Source organism: Elephas maximus, chromosome 1 (assembly GCF_024166365.1).
Source record: "Elephas maximus indicus isolate mEleMax1 chromosome 1, mEleMax1 primary haplotype, whole genome shotgun sequence".
NCBI classification, from domain to species: Eukaryota; Metazoa; Chordata; class Mammalia; order Proboscidea; family Elephantidae; genus Elephas; species Elephas maximus.
Genome location: NC_064819.1, coordinates 230,024,056 through 230,039,485, shown reverse-complemented (window position 1 = coordinate 230,039,485; position 15,430 = coordinate 230,024,056). Strand labels below are relative to the sequence as shown.

Genomic DNA, 15,430 nt, shown 5'->3' with positions numbered 1-15,430 from the left:
CATTTTCAGCCTGTTTGCTGAGGCCCCTCTTCTTCGTGCTTTACCTGGGCACTCCTGCCCTGAAGACACCACCTGTTGATTTATGCCCTGACCCTCATACCTCAGGGCAGGCTCCCACTTTGTCCCATTGCTTCTTCCTTCTCAGTTCCTGTGTCATCACTGGCCACCCCCTCACTTGCTGGAGATTGCCTCAGGGTGCTTCTGGCATTGCCTTCGGTGATGGCATCCTCATGTGGCTGTGGTGTCCACGCCCCGGGCTTCCTCTTCCTGAATGCCTCCTTCACTGCGCTGCAGCCCTGCCCTCCGCCCCCAAGCTGCCCACAGCTTCTCCTGACCTTGACTGTCGCCTTTGGTAATAACAACACTCCCTTCCTGAAACTTCCAGAAGCTTCAAGTTCCCTGAAAAAAACTATGAAGCCATGGGACTGCTGATCAGGGTGCCTGGCCTTCCTGGCTACTGGAGAAATCACGGGACCATGCCAGGCTGACCAGAGATTTTCCCAGGACTTTTTTCACGCCATAAGAGGAGAGAGAACATGTTCCTTCTCTGTGGTTGTGCCTGGGGTGATGCAAGCAGGAGTTCTTGTGGCCATGACATCTTCTCATTCTGCCCCATGGATGCTGGAATGAGAGATGGAGAGGTTTGATGATGTCATTTGAGCCCCTGGACCTGGTCACCCCTGTGACTCCAAATTGTTAGCCAGTGAACACCCCTTTTGCTTGCACTAGTTCGAGATGGTTTCTGTTATTTACGACAAAGGGTCCTGTATTAGTTCAACCAACTAAAAGTCTTTGCATGGTGTTCGTGTTAACCAGGAATGAAGCTGGGCCCTCGGAAATGATACCCGTGCTCCCCACCCATTCCCACGGCCCTGGTGAGAGCAAGGGTGGACCTCCCTGAGACCAGCGGAACTGAAAATCCACTGGACCATGATGCCTACTGTTCGTTTTCAGTCGTTCCTGCTCTGCGCTGTGCCTCATTCTCTCTTTGCAGCCCCAGCAGCCTTGGGTTCGTGGCGCTGGGGGGAGTTAAAGGTGGACCTCCTACCTACTTGGACAGCACAGTGGAAGGAAAGGACAGTCACCTACACATATTTCCACCCACATGTCCCAGAGGTCCCTCAGGCTCAACATGCCCAAATGCAGTTCCTTCTGCCTCACACATCTACCGGTTTTGCTGTCTCCCTGACAGTCCACCACCTTCTTCCCAAGTGTAATCCTTGATTTTTGCCTCACTTCTCCATCACTTCCCACATTCCAGGCCCATTCATCCTATTTCTTAAAAATCCTAAATTTTTTTCCCTCTCCACCTCCTTATTATCTTCGTTCTTGCCTTAACCGTGTCACAGCCAGATGACTGTACCAACTCCCTGACTCTTCCTCTCTGTCCTTTTGGTTCCCCTCCAACCAGTCCTTCAACCAGTTGCCCTACTGAGCAGGTGAAATGAGGAGCTGATCAGGCCACACTGCTGAGCAGTATAGCCGAGCTCTTAGCCTTGCCCCCTGCCCTCAGAGTCTTAACTCAACTGGTTTATCAAAGGGATAAAGGCTTATTTTATTTTATTTAAAAAAAAATTTTTTTTAATTGTGCTTTAAATGAAGGTTTACAGAGCAAATTTGTTTCTCTAATTAATTGTAATATTATATACATATTGTTTTGTGACATTGTTTTATAAACTTGCAATGTGTCCACACTCTTCTCTTCTCTACCTTAAGTTCCTCATTTCCATTCGTCCAGTTTTCCTGTCTCCTCCTCTCATTGGTTGAATTGTGTGCCCCCCAAAATATCTGTCTACTTGGCTAGGCCATGATTCCCAGTATTGTGTGATTGTCCACCATTTTGTCATCTGATGTGGTGTTCCTGTCTGTTGTAAATCCTGCCTCTATGATATTGATGAGGTGGGATTAGCAGCAGTTATGTTAATGAAACAGGACTTAATTTACAAGACTAGATTTTGTCTAAAGCCAATCTCCTTTGAGATATAAAAGAGAGAAGTGAGCAGAGAGACAGGGGGACCTCATACCACCAAGAAAGCAGTGCCAGGAGAATAGCATGTCTTTTGGACCCAGGGTTCCTACACGGAGAAGCTCCTAGTCCAAGGGAAGATTGATGACAAGACCTTCCCTCAGAGCCAACAGAGAGAGAAAGTCTTCCCCAGGAGCTGATGCCCAGAATTTGGACTTCTAGCCTACTAGACTATGCGAGAATAAAGTTCTCTTTGTTAAAGCCATTCACCTGTGGCACTGCTGTTACAGTGGCGCTGGGTGACTAAGACAGAAGTTACTGAATGTTACTGAATGATTGCAACATATAAATTGCAGACATAAAATAAATTTTACCTCCATTTACCTACCTAGCCTACCATATGGGGAAACTGAGGCTCAGGCAGGTTAAACAGCCTGTCCGAGGTGGAGTTGAGGCTTAAACCTAAAACTCTCTGACTTCAAAGCTCTCCCTTTTAACCACACTACTAAATAAGCTTCAAAAGATGTAGCCTTGTCAGTATTTGGAAAGGCTTGCCAAATTTTCTCTATTCTTCCCATTATTTTGTAGTATTTTATAGAAATTAGCTGCTGCAAGCAGATGGAAGAAACAAAGAAAATCAGAAGGGCAAGCCATACCTCCCTTATTCTCATCAGTATAAAAATAAGAATTATCATTTGGTCCTGAGCCTGCAGGCAGGCTTATGATATTTTGCATAGCGATTCTACTGAATTTAAAGACAGTTCCTTAAACCTTGAGCACTGGTAAGGGACTGTCTCATTTGAAACCCAAGAATAGGGATGTTTACAAATTTTCTTTTAAGCCTATAAATTCTTAGCCAAATAAAATAATACAACATTCATTTTTTATTCTTCTCTGCCGAACAGCATATCCATTTGGCCTTGGCTTGAAATGATGGAATTTTTTAAGCTCGACTTATTAAACTAAAGGAGGCTTGAGTGAGAGAAAGTCCAGTTTTACTCAAGCAGTAAACTGAAAGCTCATAGTATTAAAACGCCCTAAAGCTAGCAGACAGCCTTCGATATTCTTAATGTTTTCACGAACTTTAGTTGTAGACTGTCCTTACTCACAGAAGCCAGCAGCGCTGAGCTGGGCACAGTGAGCCTTCTTTACCCTTGTGTCCTGCGCAACGGGATAAATAAACAATTTGAAGGCCTTGGAGGGAGTCCATGTACCATGAGCCAAGCAAAGATGCTGCATACACACATAGAAAACGTTTGGCCCTGGGCAGGACCGGCTATATCGTCTGCAGCACCCGGTGCAGAATGAAAATAGGGAGCCCCTTGTGCGAGATCTAGTCAGGATTTCAAGATGGCGACAGCAGAGCATTAAACAAGAACCTGGGCCCTTCCGGGTGCGGATTTCTGTGTAAATTCATAGTTCACACACCTATGAAGCCAGCCCTGCCCATGAGGACTGCCCTTCCTGCTTTCAGATGGTTGGTGCTGTAGCTCCCATAATTAATCAATGACCAGTTCTATTGCTTCTATCACCTAAGCAGCTTGCAAATATACCCATTTCTCTTGTGCTTGTTTTAGCCATCTTTCCCCTCTGGCTACTCTCTCCCCCATCCGTCCTCAGACTGCCCTCCTCACAGTACAGGTCCTGGACACTCCTTTTTTTTTTTTTTTTTAATAATTTATTTTATTTGTTCTTGATGACAACATACACCAATTCAACAATTCCTTCATGTATACTTCAGTGACATCAATTACATTCTTCAAGTTACGCAACCATTCTCTCCCTCCTTCTCCAAGTTTTTCCTTCCCCATTAACATAAAGTCACTGCCCCCCCCAAGCTTCCTATCTAATCTTTCGAGTTGCTGCTGTCTATTTGATTGCATATCGATAGTTCTTCGAAACAGCACAATGCTCAACCTGCTCACTCCTTTTGGAAACCCCAGAGGTGCAGTGGTTAAGAGCTACGGCTGCTCACCAAAAGGCCAGCAGTTCGAATCCACAAGGCACTCCTTGGAAACACTATGGGACAGTTCTACTCTGTCCTATAGGGTCGCTGTGAGTTGGAATTGACTTGACTTCAACGGGTTTTGTTTTTGGTTTTGGAGGCTTCTCATTGCTCTTGGGTAGAAGTCTAAAAACATGGACCTCAAGATGTGGCGCTTTCTGTCCCGCTTCCTTCCCTGCCATCTTCAGCTCACGCCACATTCCCCCGGCCCTGCGTGTTTTAGCGACAGGGGCCTTCTTGTGCCCTGTTTACAAAGAGGCATGCTTTCCAGCCTCTGAGCTGCTCATAGTCTGTTCCTCTTCCTTCCTCCTCTGTCTTCACCTGGCCTTCAGGTCTTCATTTAGGTATGATTTCCTCAGGAGGCCTCCTTGTTTCCCGTTGTTTCAATCCCCTGGTGCCCACTCCCCTCCCCTAACACTCTTGATTCCTTTGGTAAGACTCATTGGACTCGCTCAGTGGATTTCTTTCCCACTCATGAAAGTAGGTCCCAGGCGTCCGCGCCACACCAGAAACTCCTTAAGTATTTGTTGACTGATGGGTTGATTGAGTCAAGGCTTTCTCATTGATTCAGTATCATGGAAAGAGAAGAAAGCTGTCATACAGCAACGAGGAAAATGCTATGTTAGTTGTTGCTGCATTAAAGGCCTGTAGGATGTCCTGAGCTGCTGCCACGGATCTATGGAATTACAGTGAGGCCCACCTGAACAAGGACTGCACATTGACAATGTCTACCACTTGTGTTGATATTGGGTGTGTTTGTAAATTGTACCATTCTGGGGTTATGTGTGACTCTTTGGTGGCATCCTCTCCATTTTTTTAGTTTGCAATGGTAAGCATGTATTACTTTAATAACCATGATGAACCACCGTTCCCTAGCAAATTTTACTTAAAAAAAAAAAAAGTACCACACCAAGAAGTATTTGCTATTGGGCTTCATTTACTTTGCAAATGTATTTCCCCTGACTGGAGAAGAGGGGGAAACATCTTCTTTTCCCTCCTCCACACACCACAGAAGAAAGGGTAGAAAAGGAAGTTGAGCATGGTAGAAATGGTGCCAATTAATCCTGTTTTAAAAGATTTCTACAAAAGTCAGAAAGCCAAACCACAAGCACTGCTAACCACTGGGCTGGCATTCACGGTCCTCGCGTTCCGGGGTGATGAGGAAATTTGAGCAATGGCCTTCTCCTCCAAGACAATGGCTGTACAAGGCAGCGGTCTCTAACCCTACTGGGTCACCTGTCCTCGGTCCACTTCTTCTGCTGAAGAGGTAAGAAAAGAAACAATACTGAAGAGAAGTTGATGGAATATGTTAGGCAGGAATCAGAATGCCCGGAGTCCCTGGGTGATGCAAATGGCTAATGCTCTCGGCTGGTAATCAAAAGGTTCGAATCCACCCAGAGGTGCCTTGGAGGAAAGGCCTGGTGATCTGCTTCTGAAAAATCAGTCGCTGAAAACCCTGTGGAGCACAGTTCTACACTGACACACATGGGTTTGCCATGAGATGGAATCGACTCAACGGCCACTGGTGTGGTTTTGTTCTTTTAGAATGTCTGGTGGGGCTGAAAGAAGCCCTGGTGGCACTGAGGTTAAAGTGCTTGACTCCTCACCGAAAGGTTGGTGGTTTGAAACCACCAGCGGCTCTGGGGGAGAAAGACATGTCCACCTGCTTCCATAAAGAGTACAGCCTTGGAAGTCCTGTGGGGTTACTATGAGTCCGAATTGACTCGACAGCAGTGGGTTTTTGCAGTGGGGCTGAAGGGTTAGACCGAGGTGCGGTTCAGACCGTACCTGATAGGGTGACCAACTATCCCACTTGTCTGGGACTGAGGAGTTCCCTGAATCTGGGACTTTCAGTTTTAAAACTGGGATGGTCCCAGGCAAACCAGGAGAAGTTGGCCTGTATGATTTCTGCCCAGGTCCAGCTCCTCACAGCCCCCCAGTGACGTCATGTGGCACAGGGTCTCTTCTCAAAGTACCACCTGAGGGCCTCATGTTGTTCTTGCTGGGTGCCACTGAGTCAGTTCTGACTCATAGCGACCCCATGTGACGGAGCAGAAATGTCTCACAGGGTTTTCTAGGCTGTATAGTCTTTACAGGAGCAGATAGCCTAGGAGTAGCTGGGTGGGTTTGACCCGTCAACCTTTCGGTTAACAGCCAAATTCTTAACTCTTTTGCCACCATTGCGTTTCTAGCCTGAAATTGGGAACCCAGAACGATACTTTCGTCTTTAGTATGTCACTTTGTTTTTTATTTTCTGGAATGAAACTGCTTTAACTTTTGTGACTAAACAGAAAGCAGGATTCCAGTATGAAATGAGATTTGGATGCATCTGAATTGTCTAAGTTGTTCCCTTTGAATTGCACTAAATGCACGTTTCGCTTCCTAAAAAAAAAAAAACAGACAAATAAAGGAAGGCATGTTAAGGGAAGGAGTTTCACTTAATCTCTTTTCACAAAATGATGACCTAGTAGGAAGATTGCTGATCGAGGAAACCACAATGGGATTCATGCTAACCCGAGACTAGCCATGACCCGTTTCTGCAGCAGCAGATGGGAAGCTGGAATGTTAGTGCGAGTTCTCAGTGACGGCGTCTGTCTCAGTCACCTAGTGCTGCTGTAACAGAAATACCACAAACCGTGACTTTAACAAACAACAAACAAATTTGTTTTCTCACAGTTTAGGAGGTTAGAAGTCTAAATTCAGGGCGTTAGTTCTAGGGCAAAGGTTTCTCTGTCTGCTCTAGGGGAATGTCCTTGTTTCTTTTCAGCTGCTGTTCCCTGGTTCCTTGGAGCTCTCATGTGGCTTGCCATTTATCTTCCCCCATCTCTGCATCCTTTTCTGTGCCGAGTCAGCTTGATTTATATCTCACCCTACAGTGACACGGGCTCATTAACATAATCAAGAAAAGCCTATTCCCAAATGGGATTACATCCACGAGCATGACCCATTGCCCTCAAGTGATTCTGACTCAGCAACCCTATACAACAGGGTTAAACTGCCCCATAGGGTTTCCAGGGAATAACTGGCAGATTCAAACTGTCAACCTTTTGGTTAGCAGCCAAGCTCTTAACCACTGTGCAACCAGAGCTCCATATCTGCAAGTAGAAAACCAAAAAACCAAACCTGTTGCCGTCGAGTCAATTCCAACTTGTAGTGACCCTATAGAACAGAGTAGAACTGCCCCTTAGAGTTTCCAAGGAGTGCCTGGTGGATTCGAACTGCCAACTTTTTGGTTAGCAGCTATAGCTCTTAACCACTACACCACCAGGGTTTCCCTTCACAAGCATAAGGGTTAGGAACTATAACACATCTTTGGGGGAACACAATGCAATCCATAACAGCATCATAAAAGTAACTGGTATTGAGCACCACTTTATACATACTTCCTGCAATGTTTACACCTGTCCCAGGAGGTAGGTGCTGTCATATTGGTAATATTCGTCATTGTCATGGGTTGAATTATGTCCTCCAAAAATATGTGCATCAATTTGGCTAGGCCATGAGTCCCAGTATTGTCATCTGACGTGATTTTCCTGTGTGTTGTAAATCCTATTTCTGTGATGTTAATGAGATGGGATTAGCGGCAGTTATGTTAATGAGGCAGGACTCAATCTATAAGATTAGATTGTGTTCTAAACCAATCTCTTTTGAGATAGAAAAGAAAGGAGTGAGCAGAGAGACAGGGGAAGCCAACAAGAAAGAAGAGCAGGACAGCGAGTCCTTTGGGCCTGGGGTCCCTGCACTGAAAAGCTCTTAGTCTAGAGGAAGATTGATGACAAGGACCTTCCTCCACAGCCAACAGAAAGAGAAAGCCTTCCCCTGGACCTGGCACCCTGAATTCAGACTTCTAGCCTACTAGACTGTGAGAGAATAAAAGTCTGTGGGTTAAAGCCGTCCATTTGTGAAATTTCTGTTACAGCGGCCCTAGATAACTAAGGCAGTCGTCATGCTGGCTCTACAGGTTCTAGAACTCAGGGAGGCTGAGTGGCCCAGGGACAGGGTCCAGGCCTCCCTGTCTCCAAAGCCTGCAGCATTTCCACTGTCACTTTGCTGCACGCCTTTTCTTTACGAGGAAAAGTGAGGTCTGCTTCCCACTTCTCTGTACCTCTTGTGCTAGGTCCGAGCAGGGACGTTGTATGGCCAGAGCACTAAATACCTCTAGCCAAATGTCTGAGCTTCTCAGTGCTGCTGTAACAGAAATATCACAGGGGCGTGGCTTTAAAGAATGGCAGTTTATTTTCACATAGTTTGGGAGGCTACATGTCTGAATTCAGGGCACCAGCTCTAGGGGAAGGCTCTCTCTGTCAGCTCTGGGGAAGATCCTTGACTCAGCTTCTCTAGCCCTGGCCTTCCTCCGTTCCTTGGTGACCTTCATGTGGTGTCTATCTTTTCCCCATTTGTGCTTCCTTCTCTGTGCCTAATCGTGCTTGGTAAAGTAAAGGGTCAGCAAAAAAGACGAAGACCCTCAGGAGCTGGATTGACACAGTGGCTGCAACAATGCGCTCAAGGAAAGCAATCAAGAATTGTTCTTGATAGATGACAAAGAACTTTGCTCCTTGTTAGAAGAGGAGGGGAGCAGTGTAGTATACTGTTGCTGCTGTTGGTAACATCGAGTCGGCCCCCAACCCGTAGTTACCCCGTGCACAGTGGAGTGAAACATTGCCCGGTCCTGTGCCATTCCCATGCTCAGTAGAAGATTGGACTGTTGTGATCCGTAATGTTCTCACTGGCTGACTTTTGGAAGTAGATCTCCAGACCTTTCTTCCTAGTGCATAGTAGCAGCAATAGTAGCCATAATAATTGTACTTGTCATGTGCCAGGTGCATCTGCCTATATTATTTCTAATTTTCAAAACAATTCAAAAAGGAAACTAAGGCTCTGAGAGGTGGCTGAGCTGGGGCTTTATCCCAAGGCTAACCCCAAATCCAAGCTTTTTGCATTTTATTGCATTATCGTTTTTTAATTAGTTTCTCTTATTTTGCAGTTGAGGAAACAGATGCATTGAGGCCAACAGGCTTGCTAAGTTTGCATCTGGAGAATTAAACAGATCTCACACCCAAATCGCTGGAATCCTCTTCCTAGAGAACTCAGAGCCAGTGCCCATGAGCAGCTGCCAACTCCTCAGATGTCAAATCAGTCTGGAGCCTGAAGTCCCCTGGAATCATGAGATTCCAAGATACGAATTTGTACTACTTAGAAACCTAGAAAAGGACATCATGGTTGGTAAAGTAGAGGGTCAATGAAAATGAGGACAACCCTCAGTGAGACGGACTGACACAGAAGTTATAACAATGGGCTCAAACATAAAACAATCATGGAGCTGGCACAGGACCAGGCAATGTTTTGTTCTCCAACCATGAGTTGGAGCCTAAAACAAACAAACAAACAAACCTATTGCCATCAATTGGATTCCGACTCACAATGACTCTATAAGACAGAGCAGAACTGCCCCACAGGATTTCCAAGGAGCAGCTGGTGGATTTGAACTCAGAACTTTCTGTTAGCAGCCCTTAACCACTGTACCACCAGGTCTCCGAGTTGAGCTTATTCAACAGCAATTAACAATAATAACGAGAAATCTTTGGGTGGTATGGAACAGAAATCGCCCAGACTAAACAAATAAGGAAAATGTGCAAATCTTGAGGAGTGTCCAACAGAAGCAGTAGCGAAGCAGGGTCCTGTCCCTGAAGGGCAGACCTGAAGCCTGGGAACCCTTGAGCTTTGTCTCTGGTTTCTGCGATCCAGCTTCCCTGCTCCCAGCACATGGGGTGGAGTGTGGTCGCTAACAGTGCCCGTGTTTACAATACTGCTGGACCAGCCAGTGGGAAGATGTCTTTGTTCCATTCCAATTTCCGGGAGAAGAGCTATGGAGTGACTAAGCCTGGATAGGGCGGGCACCCCTGGGCCACATACTGTCCACAGGAGGTAGGCACACGGGGCAAACAAGGCCAGCCCAGCCCCTGGATACAGGGGAAAAGAGTTACCAGGCAGCAAATCATCGTTGGACAGATGACCCTGGAGGTGTCTGCTGTGTATCCAGGTGTCAGAATTCAAGATGAGTTAGAATGAAGCATTATAATTACGTTCAGATGAAGCCCGTGATGCGGTTCTAAAAACGAACTGCTGTTGAGTCGATGCCAACACGTGGCGACTCCGTGTGTGTCAGAGGGAACTGCACTTCATAGGTTTTCAATGCTGATTTTTCAGAAGTGGATCGCCAGGCCTTTCTTCCGAGGCACCTCCGGGTGGACTCGAACCTACAACCTTTTGGTTAGCAGCAGCATGTCTTATCTGTTTGCACCATCCAAGGACTCCAGTGACATAGTTAGACTGTGCCTGAATTAGTGAAAAGATACTTTAACTAGCTATTTAGTTCATTAAAATCTTCCAGAAAATATGGATGTTCTATAAATATTGTCTTTATTGTTGCAATACATTTTACATTTTTTAAAAAGCATTATTGTAAGAATATTTTAATGGGGCAAAATATGTGAATATAGCTCCCAGTCAACTCTGCTAATGGATCCTAGACCTTGTATCGTTTTTTTTTTTTTTTGGTGTAAAAGAGTCTGCAGTGATAGACTGTCCTGGCTGACATCCTTCTGGTTTCCAAGACTCCCTTGTGAATAAATATCACAGTCTTTTTGCAAGAGAGCCAAGCTGGAGCACCAGCAGCTGTGGAATTTTTGGCTCTTAATGGTGGTCACTGCCCAACCTCCCCCAGGTCCTTTCTCTCTGGAAAATTACTGAACTATATTCAAATTTTAAGACAAATAGATCAAGAAACGAACACCTAAACGCCCACAGATGCAGATTGTGACACAGACCATTTCTGCAATGCGTTGACAGCAGGAAGAGCAATGCGAGGTGGCTGGCCCACACGGGATTTCAGAGCTCATTCTCTGTGGGGGAGAGCAGGGTGAGTGTAGGGGCTAGGTGTCTCCGAGGCAGTGTCCACTCTTGAAGTCAGCACAGTCTCCTTCTGACCCTGACAGGTGTGTTAACTTGGCTTTTTTCCTAGTCCCTTTCCAGATGACCAACATCGCAGGTTGACACTCAGCTTTTGTTACTATTTTCAGTCGATTTGAATTATTTCCCTGTAAACTCTCAGAGCACTGGCATCTGTAATCACATTTTGCAGGAGCTATGGCAGGCTGCCAGCACATTCTACAGACTCCTGTTGCCAGGCGGTAGCTGTGCATTTTTGACACACGGCTATCTCATTCCAGACAGTCCAGAGAAACGGCCTCTTAGTCACACTTGGCCTCCACCAGGCCATGTCAGGGCCAGGATGGCCCCCAGCTCACCCCCTTTCTTCTCCAGCAACATTCCTGCTCAGAGCAGGCTGGCTTTGCTGGTGGATGGCCCCACTGCTGTCAACAAACGATTCACTGTCAGCCAGAAGGGCAAAACAGCCCCTGTAGGAAGGGTCTGGACGGTAACACGTCCGGGGGGGTTTCCACCTTTGTCTGGGTAATCCTCACCTTGTTATCACACATGTAAGGTGGAAATGTGACGAAACGAAACTGATTTGCAAAAGCCACACGCAGAAACCAGTGTCGTTTTTTTAGCCCCAGTGTGGTTAAGGTTTACTTCCGCTGCACATTTATGGCAACAGTCTTTTGAAAATGGCTTGGGGCAGAGAGCCTGCTTCTGGTAGCTAGGGAGAAGGTATTTGCTGGTTACAGCTTCTATTATTTCTATTTTCCCTCAGTGATAGAAGGAAAAGGCCTTGGTTCGCTCAGTTAAACGTCAGGGCTGTGTTTTCTGCACTCCTTGGCCACGCCAGTCTGGGACCAAGGTAGAATGAAGAGAATAATGCCTTGGAAATGTCTTCGGGGACGACATGGGAGTGGGGAGCACCACGGCAGGTTAGTCTAGATCCAGAATACCTGGAACTACCTTAATTCAGCTCCACACTGGATCAAACACAACCTTAAGGCGCATACACAAAGCAAGTAGAGACATTCATCACACGCGCCCACGGGCTTAACACTCAGTCATCTCAGAGTGCCGATTTTTAGAAAGAACCAAGATGAGATCAATGGACCTGACTCTCGTTCTTCCTCCGCCTTAAAAATCCTGACGGGTGCTGAGATGCTGGCCCGCTTTATAGGTACAGTATTTGGAGAATGAGAGACCGTGGGGTAGTTTGTGGGACCAAGTAGAAATGTAATAAGGTGAATTCCAGATTTGCCCGCAATTACTGGGGAGCACTTGGTCATGCTTCTTCACCTCCAGGCTTTCCTGTACACAATTCCCTGCTGCCTCACCTCGTGGTTTCAGCTGGTAATTGGCTGCTGGAATCAGGTGCATGGGGAGGCGTGAGGCCTGGAGAAGGCGGGACTCCACCTGGAAGGGAAGCTTACCTGGTGTCTCTCCAGGTGGAAAAAGTGACTCATGTGATTTGTGGCACCCTGCCTGACCCAGTTCGAGGTTTGGCCACCTCAGCCCCAGGGCCACCTCGATGGCATGTTTCCTTGAACCTGTCCATCCTGTCCCCTTCTCAGCCTCACCCTTCTATTATTCCATTATTATTCTCACCCTTCTATTAGGCACCAGACAGGAGGGGGGCAGAGGACACTGATGGTTCGGTGGTAGCATCCTTGCCTTCCATGTGGGAGACCAGGGTTCAACTCCCAGCCAATGAACCTCAAGCACAGGCCCCGTCCGTCTGTCACTGGGGGCTTGTGTATTGCTGAACAGGTTTCAGCGGAGCCTCCAGACTAAGATGGACTAGGAAGAAAGGCCTGGCAATCGACATCTGAAAACCAGTCAGTGAAAACCCTACGAATCACGACAGTCCGATTCGCAACGGATCACGCGGATGGTGCAGGACTGAGCACCACTTCATTCTGTTGTGCATTGGGTGGCCATGAGTCAGGAGCTGATTCGATGGCAGCTGACAACAGCAACAACAGAAGGGAGAGCAGGAATGTTTCCATGGTGACCTGTCTCTGCCTTTTGTTAGCTAACTTCCATGGAGAAGGCCTGGAAATGGATGTGGAAAAACTCCTTTCATTCTGGCTGGGAAGCACAGGGCAGCTTCCTTAGCCACCCATCCCCCCACTCTACGGCGGAGTAGCCCCAGCCCCCGAACTCATCCAAGGGGCCAGGTGGACCATCCTTCAGGAGGGGTGCCTGCTTAGCAGCATCCCCCCCGCTCCATGCTAACATCAGCACCTCCTGGAAACAGCTTCCTGTTAGCTCTCAGGTAGTCAACAAAAAGCTCGTGTTATACATTCGCATGTATAACCTGTGTCTGTTATCCTTGCTAGGTGCTGTCGAGTTCATTCTTCCGCATAGGATTTTCTAGGCTGTAACCTTTATATCATTAATATATCATTAATATCACACACAAGTAAAATTCAGCTGAAGATCATTCGAAAGCAGTTGTAGCAGTACATGGACAGAGAACTGCCAGAAGTTCAAACCGGATTCAGATGGGAATGTGGAACCAGGGAACACAGAGAATACCAGAAAACCAGAGAGCAACGTCATGATAAATGGAGAAAAGACTGAAGTTGCCAAGAATTTCGTTTTACTTGGATTCAAACAATCAACACCCGTGGAAGCAGCAGTCAAGAAATCAAATGATGTATCCCATTGGGCAAATCTGCTGCAAAAGACCCCTTGTTTCTGGGTTTAAAGGGTTAAAAAGCAAATGTGTCGCCTTGAGGACTAAGGAGTACCTGACCCAAGCCATGGTGTTTTCAGTTGCATCATATGCATGTAAAGCTGGACGATGAATAAGAAAGACCAGAGAAGAACTGATGCCTTTGAATTGTGATGTTGGCAAAGAACATTGACGATACCATGGACTGCCAGAAGAAGGAACAAATCTGTCTTGGAAGGAGTACAGCCACAGTGCTCCTTAGAAGGGAGAATGGCAAGACTTTGTCTCATGTACTTTGGACATGTTATCAGGAGGGACCAGTCCCTGGAGAAGGACATCATGCTTGGTAAAGTAGGGGGTCAGCCAAAAAGAGGAAGACCCTCAATGATACGGACTTACACAGTGGCTGTAACAATGGGCTCAAACATAGCAACAATTGTGAGGATGGCACAGGACTGGGCAGTGTTTCATTCTGTTGTATGTAAGGTTGCTATGAGTCGGAACCAACTCAATAGCATCTAATAACAACAACAATCTTTATGGGAGCATATTGTCAGGCTTTTCTCCCACAGAGCTGCTGGGTGGGTTAGAACTGACAACCTTTCGGTTAGAGCTAAGCACTTAACCATTGTGCTTAACAAGCTTACCCAAGCGCTTAACAATCTGTGTATGTTGTTGTTGAGTCGGTTATGACTTACAGCAACTGTATGTACAACAGAATGAAACCCTTCCTGGTTCTGCTCTATCCTCACAATTGTTACGTTTGAGCCCATCGTTGCAGCTACTGTGTCAATCCATTTCGTTGAGGGTCTTCCTCTTTTTTGCTGACCCTCCACTTTACCAAGAATGATGTCCTTCTCCAGGGACTGGTGCCTCCTGATAACACGTCCAAAGTACGTGAGATGGAGTCTTGCCGTTCTCCCTTCTAAGGAGCATTCTGTCTGTACTTCTTCCAAGACATATTTATTCGTTCATCTGGTAGTCCATGGTATATCCAATCTGTATAGTGAGCTGGAAATAGTCTAAAGGGCATTTTTGTTATCTGTTTTATTTTCCATTTGATTTGGGAGCTTTGGCAGGGTGTGTGGAATTTCTACTACTCTCCCTTGTAGAAGAAACACCCACTCTTCAAAAATGCAGCAAAGCCAACAAAAAGAGAAGAGGCTTCTAGTTACTAATCAAACCTGCCAACTGGCAAGTAGTGGGGGGCGGGGGGGGGCACTGCTTCCAGAAGATCTTTTGAACGAAACGTTTCCTCCAAGCCCAAGGTTAGCAACTCTTAGCTTGTGAGGTGTGACCCCCCCTTGTTTGATCACTTCTTCCTCTCATCTAGTTTTTCACTTTGCTTCCTGGGGTGAAGCTCTGCCCAGGGAGAGTCCTGGCCTGGCTCTTTGCCCACTTCGCTTTTTACCCAGTTTCCAAATTCCAATTTTCACTTTGATGTCTGGAACTTTTTCTAAACACACTGCATCTGCAGTGGAAATTGAAATTCCAGAGCTAAATCTATATTTAACCTCCCCAAATGCATTTGCTCTGGGCTCTGCTTTCCCTTATTCTTGAATCCTGAAGAACTGAAGCAACTATTCAAAAGAAAAAAAACCAAACCCATTGCCGTCGAGTTGATTGCGACTCATAGCGACCTATAGGACAGAGTAGGACTTCTCCACAGGGTTTCCAAGGAGCTGCTGGTAGATATGAACTGCTGACCTTTTGGTTATTAGCAGAGTTCTTAACCACTGTGTCACCAGGGCAAATGATTAATGCAGTCAGCTGGTAACTGAAAGGTTGGAGGTTCAAGTCCACCCAGAGGTGCCGTGGAAGAAAGGCCTGGTGATCTACTTCT

General features: G+C 46.4%; 1 pseudogene; it reads left to right on the top strand.

Annotated features, from left to right (window-relative positions):
• Positions 1–219: 219 nt before the first annotated feature.
• The window catches only part of LOC126070317 (proteasome subunit beta type-5-like), a 36,948-nt pseudogene continuing 21,737 nt past the window's right edge, over positions 220–15,430 (top strand).